This window comes from Myotis davidii, unplaced genomic scaffold (assembly GCF_000327345.1).
Source record: "Myotis davidii unplaced genomic scaffold, ASM32734v1 scaffold562, whole genome shotgun sequence".
NCBI lineage: Eukaryota > Metazoa > Chordata > Mammalia > Chiroptera > Vespertilionidae > Myotis > Myotis davidii.
The window spans coordinates 2,327,690-2,337,475 of record NW_006293953.1 but is presented as its reverse complement, the minus strand read 5'-3'; the positions used below and the strand labels follow the sequence as shown (position 1 = coordinate 2,337,475).

General features: G+C 41.7%; 1 protein-coding gene across 1 annotated transcript in view; it reads right to left on the bottom strand.

Moving 5' to 3' along the window:
• TM9SF4 (transmembrane 9 superfamily protein member 4) overlaps positions 1-9,786 on the bottom strand; it is a 55,445-nt gene that overhangs the window by 44,673 nt on the left and 986 nt on the right. The window lies entirely within an intron of this gene.

The following is a 9,786-nucleotide window of genomic DNA, read 5'->3' as shown; positions in this document are numbered from 1 at the left end:
AGTCATGGGTGTGTGTGTGTGTGTGTGTGTTTAATTTCAGAGAGGAAGGGAAAGAAAGAGAGAGAGATAGAAACATCAACGATGAACCCAGCTAGCTTGGCTCAGTGGTTGAGTGTCAACTCATGAACCAGGATGTCCAGGTTCGATTCCAGTCAAGAGCACATGCCTGGGTTGTGGGCTCGATCACCAGTGGGGGGAGTGCAGGAGGCAGCCAATCAATGATTCTCTCTCATCATTGATGTTTCTCTCTCTCCCTCTCCTTTCCTCTCTGAAATCAATAAAAATATATTTAAAAAATAAAAATATATTTTAAAACAAAAAGAATTGATTATAAAAGTAAATTTAGATAATGTATTTTTAAAAAAAGGAGTAAACTCCCAACTCATGTTACAACACGATGACCCTCAAAAACATTATGCTAAGTAAAAGCCAGGTGCAAAGTCTGTATGATTCTACTTATGTGAAATGTCTAGAAAAGACAAATCTATACACAGAAAGTAGATCAATTGTTGGTTGATTGTGGGAACAGAGATTGACTTCAAGTGTCAATCCCTTGACTGTGAGGAAACTGGTTGAGGAGATAATAAAAATGTTCTAAAAGTTTGTGTAATTGTTATGATGGCTGTACAAGTCTACATATAAATTTAAAAATCATTGTACTGTAAATTTATGGTATTAAAAAACGATACCTTCATAACCCTGAAGGAAAAAAAAAAACCCAAACAGCCAAGGGATGTATAGATGAAACAAGTTTGGCAATATAATGGTAATGGTGCAGTTGAGTAATGGGTTGTGAGGGTTCATCATACCATTTCTTCTACTTTTGTGTATGTTAGGAATTTTTTATAGCAAATTTTTTAAAATAGGTGTGCTTTTTTTTGCATAAAAATGTTCTGGAGAAAAATTTGTAAAGATTTTTTTAAGTTGACTTTTAGAGAGGGAGAGAGAGAAACATCAATGTGAGAGCCTCCCCTACTCCATACTGTCCCCTCCACAGGGAATTAAGCAAGCAACCCTTGGTGCATAGGTTTACACCCAACCAACTAAGGCACACTGACCAAGGCTGAAGAAATATTTTTTTTAATCAAAACTATTTTAAATACGAACTTTTTGCCATATATATGAGTCACCCATATTCAAAATAAATACATTTACATTTTAAGGTGAAGGAAATGGGTTGCCTCTGAAAATACTTGGGCAAGCACTTCTGAAGATATACAGAAAATGGGAGTTATAAAGTAAGGACAATGCAGAGGGGATTCTGTAACCAGGTGTGTGGGTAACCATCCCAGATCAGGAATTCTTAACCTCGGGTAGGGTGTTGCAAAACCCTCTGAGAATCTTATAAAACCCGCAGAGTCTGCTCCCAGGAAACACGCTACAAAATGCAGAATCTGATGTACAATTCCAGAAGGATTACGGACTGAGAAGTTCCTGGTACTAGATACCATTTCAATTTTTGTAATTCTTTTTTTTTTCAAAGAGTGAAAGCAGTTTTATTACAGAAAAGTTCCCTGGGAGGGGACCCAAGTGGGTTCCCCAACTTTTGTAATTCTTTACCTCTACAGCCCTGACAGCCTGACTGATGATGTTTAACCCACAGCTCTGTTCTGTAAGGAACTTAGGGAGTAGCAAAGTACCTGCTTCTTGGGAAATTTCATTGCATTTTCCTTTTATTTTTAATTGATCACCACAGGAGTTCTCATGTGAGATTCAGTCTGAAAAGTCAATTAGGTATTTAAGCAAACATCTTCTGTATGTTCAGAGTCCTGAAAGGAGTGGGAATCCTAAGAGATGTGAACCAGCCAATTCAATGTTATTTGTTTTATTTGGTTTCCATGTCACGAGATGGCAAAGGTAGCATGTCAAGGAACAAGGTGATGGTAATCTAGAAGCCGTTTGTGCTGTAACCTAACACCCCACCACTAGCAAAGATATGGGTGACCTGAAAAGCTATAGCTTAAGAGACCCAAAAACCAAGGTTTTTGCCTTCCTTATCTATTTTACTTCTGGGAGGCAGGCATGCAAAAAAACCTCTCCCAAACACTCCAGTGAAGGACTGCTAGGACTAAAGAGTACCCCTCACTCCCCCAAATTTGCAGCACCCAGTTTGAAAGGTGTGAACAATTAACTTCTTCCAAAGAAAATAGGAAGTTTCCCCTGAGAGCTGAAAATTCTTTCATTCACTCATTTCTCTGTGGCCAGAAGTTAACTTTTCTTTTCTGGAGCCCTCTCCTTGCAATCTTCTTTCCTATCATCTAGCAAAACAGTATGGCCAATTTGAACAGCTTTTCTAGTTCCCATTCCATGCCTTTCCTGCTGCAAAAGCAACACCTTCCTTAACAGTAAGCTAGATTCTTCTTTTTTCTTCTCAAAGATAGTCACCATTTTAAGGTCACTCGGTAATTGCTCCCCAGGATAAGGGAAAAAACACAAAGAAAAAGGCTTTGGGGTACAGTATGCCAACAGTTAACTGAAATCAATTACCCAATTGGCTAAAGCTCCCTAAGAATTCAACAACACACACAGGATGGTTAATGACAGCTAAAGAACACTTACCAAGCAGCCCCATGGAGCTAAAGAACTCACAGAGAAAAACAACAACAACAAAATCAAACAAACCAGAATCAAATTAGCCATGGGAGACTGAAAATGTAGCCTTTATTTCAGAGCCCACAGACACATAGTAGCTGTGAACAGATACATAAAAAGACTCAAGGGAAAAATCCGCAGCAGGCTGTGGAAATCCAATGAAACAAATGACTATCCTGACCCAGCAACCGACACCACACCTAAACCTTGAGGCCAGAAAGTACAGAAATAAAACTTAAGAAATGCATTGACCTTCCTTCTCTGCCTTGAGTATTTATAAAAGAAACTCTCGGTCCAAGCAACAGGCTTACATGGCTCACCTCTGAAAGACTTCAAATCTTGAAATGGAAAAGCTACAGAAAGCTCTCTTTGTGCTAGGCACTTTCATGTTTCATTTAATCATCACAACGACCCTTTCGAGGAAAGTATTATCCTTACTTTAAAAATAAGGAAAATGCTCAGAGAGAAGGTAGGGGAGGGTGGGGGTAAGGGGGGGAGATTAACCAAAGGACTTGTATGCATGCACATAAGCATAACCAATGGACACAGACACCAGGGGGGGGTGAAGGCATGAGTGTGGGGGGTTGGGGGGTAATGGGGCAATAAGGACATATATGTAATACTTAATCAATAAAGACTTAAAAAAAATTTCCTTCCCACAGTCAAAGGACAATTACATTTGTAGACACTAACATTTTTTCTGTTCTCTGCTACCTTCTAGCCCAGTGATGGCAAATCTATGAACTCAGTTTTGGTTTATTTTCCTTTGTTAAATGGCACTTAAATATATAAAATACATATCAACAATATAAATCTTTGTTTAACTATGGTTACAAATATCAAAAAATTTCTATGTGTGACACGGCACCAGAGTTAAGTTAGGGTTTTTCAAAATGCTGACACGCTGAGCTCAAAAGGTTCGCCATCACTGTTCTAGCCCCATCTTCTGTACAACTCTTACCTGTACGCTAACTAGCCATATTCAAGTGCTCCTACAGGTGCCACACTAAAGAAAAAAAAAGAAGAAGAAAAAAAAAAGAAAAATAAGGAAAGTTTCTAGCAGGTAGCTCAGTTGGTTAGAGCACTATCCTGATACACCAAGGTTATGGGTTTGAACTCCGGTCAGGTCACATACAAGAATCAACCAATGAATGCATAAATAAGTGGAACAAATCAATGTGTTCTCTCTCTCTCTCTCTCTCTCTCTCTCTCTCTCTTTCTCTCTCTCTCTAAAAATCAATCAATCAATTGTTTAAAAACTAAGAAAACTGATTCAATATGGGAAGATGAAAAAGTTCCGAAGCTGGATGATGGTGATAGTTGCACAACAGTTGAAGGTACTTAATGGCACTGAACTGTACACACAAAACAGTTAAAATGGTAAATTTTATGTGATGTATATTTTACAATTAAAAATGATTTTTTTTAAAAAAAGGTAACTGAGGTTTAAAGAAGCAAAGTTTGCCAAAGTCATAAAGTCAATCAGACTGTCAAATTCTAGCCCAGGTCCTAGACCAAGCCTTAGTCTCCTCTGTAAAATGGACTTTTGTAAGGATTAGATCAAATAATGAATGGGGATATGGTGAATTAACAGACATGTATTATGTGAGTAGAAAGTTTTCCCTATAAGTCAGGTAACGGGATTACCACAAACTTTTAATAGCGTGTGAATCAGAATGTCAGAGTAGGAAAAACTTCATATAAAGACCAAACATTAAGTCCAGGACATTTCACAGGACATTTGGGGGTTGCAAATTTAACCACTTAGAAGGGTCATAGAAGTGACCTAAATGGTGAAGCTGCTCAGGAGTAAGATGACAGAATTGAGAAAATGATAAGCTGGGACCTGCATGGGGAATGCTCCTGATGGGGAATTTCGGCCCAAATTTTCAAGAGAAATGAAAATCGAGAATTGTGAAATTTCCCAATCATTAAACATTGACAACTAACTTGAAAAATATTAAATACTATGCCAGCATACCCAACTCCCCCAGGTAAGTACATGTGAAGATGTGGTCCACAGATTGCCAATTTATAATGTCTGATCTACTTTAAGTAGAAACCGAGGCCCAAAGATGTTAAGGGCACCCAGACTTTCTTCTAAACAGGCTTAAGAATCCAGTTCCACCCTAGCTGGTTTGGCTCAGTGGATAGAGCCTCAGCCTGCAGACTGAAGGGTCCCGGGTTTGATTCCAGTCAAGGGCACATGCCTGGGTTGGGGGCTCCATCCCCAGGATTTGGGCATGCGGGAGGCAGCCGATCAATGATTCTCTCTCATTGATGATGTTTCTCTCTCTCTCTCCCTCTCTCCTCCTCTCTGAAATTGTATTTTTTAAAATATATATATATATATAAAGAAATTCAGTTCCAACTTGCGATTTGATTTTTTTATAAATTTTTTTTATTAAAGTATAGTTGGTATATAATCTTATATCGGCTATATTAGTTTCAGGTGCGTAGTGATTCGATATTTTTATACCTTACAATGTGATCATCCCAATCAGTAAGTCTAGTAACTGCTAGTAGCACTTAGCATTCCTTCTGAATATAAAACCTTGGGATCCCAAACCCTGGGAGGTCTGTCAATTTAATGCTCAGGCATAGGTGAGACATCATGTTAGGAAGGCAGAGAAGGAAGCAATGAAAAGAAATGAAAAAGAAGTCCTTGGTGTCCTTAACCATGCCCCTTTTGGGAAACACTAGTGTCAGCAAATGGGTCAGAGATCAAAGCAGGTATGGGGGTGGTAGGTGGCTCCTATCACTGTCTGCGGCCAGATGGCACTGCTCATCTTGGGTCCTTCCCATACTCCTGCCAGTGCCAGAGATCAAAACTCAACCTTCTCCAGCATTCTGTGACCTGCATCTTTAATGCCAAGATCAAAGGGGAACTTTTATCCAAGCTGTAAAAGGGAAACCAAGAGGCAGCTTAATGCTATCTCTGCCTCCACAGTACTTCCTGAGGGGATTAAGGGCACTCCTTTAAAAGGATTCCTCAGAGAAACACATTTGAACCAAGGCCTGGTGTCTGCACCAGCTCCAAGGGCACAGTGGCTCCTGCAGAATATGTGCCAGTGGAGCAACTCAAGATCAGACAGACAACACGACCAAATGACAAGAGCTTGGAAGGACCACAGAAACTATGATCACGGGGGGAAAAAATCCATCTGATTATAGGTATACCAGAGGTATAGGTGCATGAAATTCACGCACAGGTAAGGTCCCTAGGCCTAGCCAGTGATCAGGGCCAGGGCCTTCCTTCGCTCTACGCCACCCCCTGGTGGTCAGCGCCCATCATAGTGAGTGATCAAACTCCTGGTCTTCTGGTCGAACTCCCGAGGGGATACTTTGCATATTAGCCTTTTATATATATACTAGTATATATAAAGACTGGCAAAAGTCACCTTAAATCCAAGTATTCTAAATCACAAAATTTTCAACCTGGAATTCAGAAAGCATCAAGTCCAAACCCATATGTAGAAACAAACCAATAAAGTCAAAGTGATTTCCACCCAAGCCACACAGTGGATCAGTGGCAGTGTTAGGACTAAGCATAGGCTGCTGACTCCTGTGCTGTGCTCCTTCCTCAATGCCCACCCCACACGTGAGGCCCAGAGGAGACAGCAATTTCCCACACATGGGACTGGTGGCAGAGTCTACCCCTCCTGCCCAATTCCACTACTAGATATAAATCCAAAAGAACAGAAAACACAAAAACCAGCACACTTATGTTCACAGCAATGTTATTCATAATAGCCAAAAAGTGGAAACAACCCTAATACACATCAATGGATAAATAAAAGGATAAAAAGAATATAGTCTAGCGCAGGGGTGGGCAAACTTTTTGACTCGAGAGCCACAATGGGTTCTTAAACTGGACCGGAGGGCCGGAACAAAAGCATGGATGGAGTGTTTGTGTGAACTAATATAAATTCAAAGTAAACATCATTACATAAAAGGGTATGGTCTTTTTTTTTTTTTTTTAGTTTTATTCATTTCAAACAGGCCGGATCCGGCCCGCGGACCGTAGTTTGCCCACGGCTGGGCTAGACTCTAGCCATACAATGTAATATTATTTGGCTATAAAAAGAAATGAAATACTGCCTTAGCCAGTTTGGTTCAGTGGATGGAGCGCAGGCTTGCAGACTGAAGGGTCCCGGGTTCGATTTCAGTCAAGGGCATGTACCTCGGTTGCAGGCTCCTCTCAGGGCTGGGGCCCTGGTCAGAGCTCGTGCAGAAGTCAACCAAACAATGTGTTTCTCTCACATCAATGTTTCTCTCTGTCTTTCCCTCTCTCTTCCACTCTCTCTAAATCAATGGAAAAATATCCTCGGATGAGGATTTAAAAAAAGAGAAATGGAATGAAGTACTAATAAATGCTTCAACATTAATTACCTTTTGAAAACATTATGCTGTGTTTTTTTAAAAAGCCAGATACTAGCCCTGACTGGTTTTGCTCAGTGGATAGAGTGCCGGCCTGCGGACTGAAGGGTCCCGGGTTTGATTCCCCAATCAAAGGCACATGCCCAGATATTGGGCTCAATCTTCAGTAGGGGATCTGCAGGAGGCAGCCAATCAACGGTTCTCTCTCATCACTGATGTTTCTATCTCTCTCTCCCTTCCTCTCTGAAATCAATAAAAATATATATTTTTAAAAAGCCAGATACTAAACACCACATATTGTATGATTTCATTTATACAGAATAACCAGAATAGGCAAATCTATACAGACAGAAAGTAAATTAGTGGTTGTGGAGAACAGGGGAGGGGCTGTGTGGGAAGTGACTGCTAATGGGGTTTTTTGGGTGATGAAAATATTCTAAAGGTTGCACAACTTCGTGAATATACTAAAAACCACCAAACTGTAGACTTTAAAAGGGCAAATTTTATGGTAAATGAATAATATCCAATAGAAAAGAAAAAAGATAAAACCCAATACAGCATGAACAATGATATATGTGAGAGTACACAGAATTTTATTCTCCAAATGGAGGTTTCTAGGCTCCTGAGATACCTACAAATGTACTCAATGGACATTTCACAAGTTCCACCATAATAACGTTCCCAAAAGCAGATTCCATATGCTCAATATTTCTATAAAGAGTGAGATGAGCCTGCCTCTCACCTCAGACTCAGCTAGCTCACCTTGGCATCCTGTAACTTTAGAGTCTAAACCCAGGGCAGGAGGAAGGCAGAAACACCAGAGAGAACTTCAGTTTATACCAACCATCCCCTATGGTGGGAGAACTCTTGTCCTGCAGGTTCAAGAAACACCCAATGTGCTAACACACAACTGGGAGGTGGCAGCCTCCTTGAGGAAGAAGAGCCATTCACTTCAAAAAGGGAGGGAAAAGGCTATAAATACTACCACTTCAAACTTGCACCTACAACCCTAACCTCCAAAACAAAAGAACAAGCCTGTTCCCACGGTCACTGACTCCACTAGCTCAGTTCCTCTTTGGCTGTGCGACCTGACTCCGAAACCCACACACCCTAAAGCAGAGCCACTCGCTTATGTCCCCACTGGTTGTGAAACACCCTGTGTATAAGAGGGTGTGGGGACTGTTCTGACTCCCCAGTAAGTGCCTGACACAGACCAAACTCAAGTCTATCTGCGACTCCACTCGGCCTATTGCACAGACTCCCTTAACAAACTTACTTCCACTCCTTTTCATTATTGAATCAAACTTGAAGTTTCTCGTGTGCACCCTTTGCACTGGCCTCTGTGGGCCGTTATGTACATTACATCCTCAGTTTCTTTTTTTATTTTATTGAATTTTTACAGAGAGGATGGGAGAGGACTAGAGAATTAGAAACATCCATCAGAGAGAAACATCGATCAGCTGCCTCCTGCACACTCCCTACTGGGGATGTGCCCACAACCAAGGTACATGCCTTGACTGGAATCGAACCTGGGACCCTTGAGTCTGCAGGCCGGCACTCTATCCACAGAGCCAAACCGGTTAGGGCCACCCTCAGTTTCTTTACATCAGTTACTATATTCACAGCACTTAACACTATCTGACATTATCTTGCTCATGTATTTGTTTGTTCTCTCTCTCCTCGGACTAGAAAAGCGCCACAAGAGTGGACCTTGAACCTCTCACAACCACATCCCTAGGCCTGGGCACAGAGCAGGCACACAAATATTTGTTGATTATATAAATGTGTTCCAGAAACATGTATTGCTAACTTATTTCCTCTTTAAAACCTCTGAACAGGGCAGGCGTCTCCCATGCAATTGTATAAATGCCACTTGATTGAACTTTTCCCTATGGCAAGAGAGGGTGTGCCTTTTCCTGTGACGTTCTTACGCCATGCTTGATCCGAATGCGGTCGAGGGAAAAATGGGTTTCAACAGGCCACTTTGGGGATTTTCCCCCACTCCTGATTCAGCCTGAGATTTGACAGCGCAAGGCTGAGAAACCTCTTTTACCCGGCCTCTGGGGTTCCAAATAAGGAATCTCTCATTAAACAAAAAGGATAAATGACCAGCTGGTTAACAGAAGGAAGGAAACTTTGTTATCAGCCAATAACCTACCCTTGTTGGGAGAAAGCCAACACCAGAGAATTTAAACAAGAATGTTCCTCTGTTAAAGGCAAATACCACTCCCTTTTCTCCGTGTCTTCCTTTGCACTCACTCTCGGGATGTTATCAGCTAAGGAAGCAGCATACTGGAAGACCTAGAAAATCACTCTGGATTAAATGACTTAAATCTTGGTTCTGTCTGCTTGTTCTTGAGAAGCAGAGTGAGGACCGAGCCTCTGGGGGAAAGGCCACTGCTTCCGAGATCTACTTCCAGGATTTTGCACAAGGAGCCAAGTTCTGACCCACTTTCCAGGCACCCTGCACACCTGACCACACACAGGCGGCGCCCTACCGAGCTCCATCCTGGAACCTGCCCCCGAACAGCGGTGTGGCCCCTGCAGGCACAGCCAAGCGGGCCAGTATAGTGTTTTGTTGTTTTTTTAAAACGTAGGACAGACCACCTCCATCAGAGTCACTGGAGTGCTTATAAAACTGCGAATTCCTGGGCATCGCCCAGCCCTAGGGAATTAGAATCTTCAGGAGTGGGGCTCCGGAAACTATTTTCAACATGCCTCCCTCCTTTAACCCCCGCCCCCCAAACAACGGGATAAAAGCTCCCCCGGAAAAGCAGAGAGTTGACAGAAAGAAGACAGGAAAAATAATCAGGG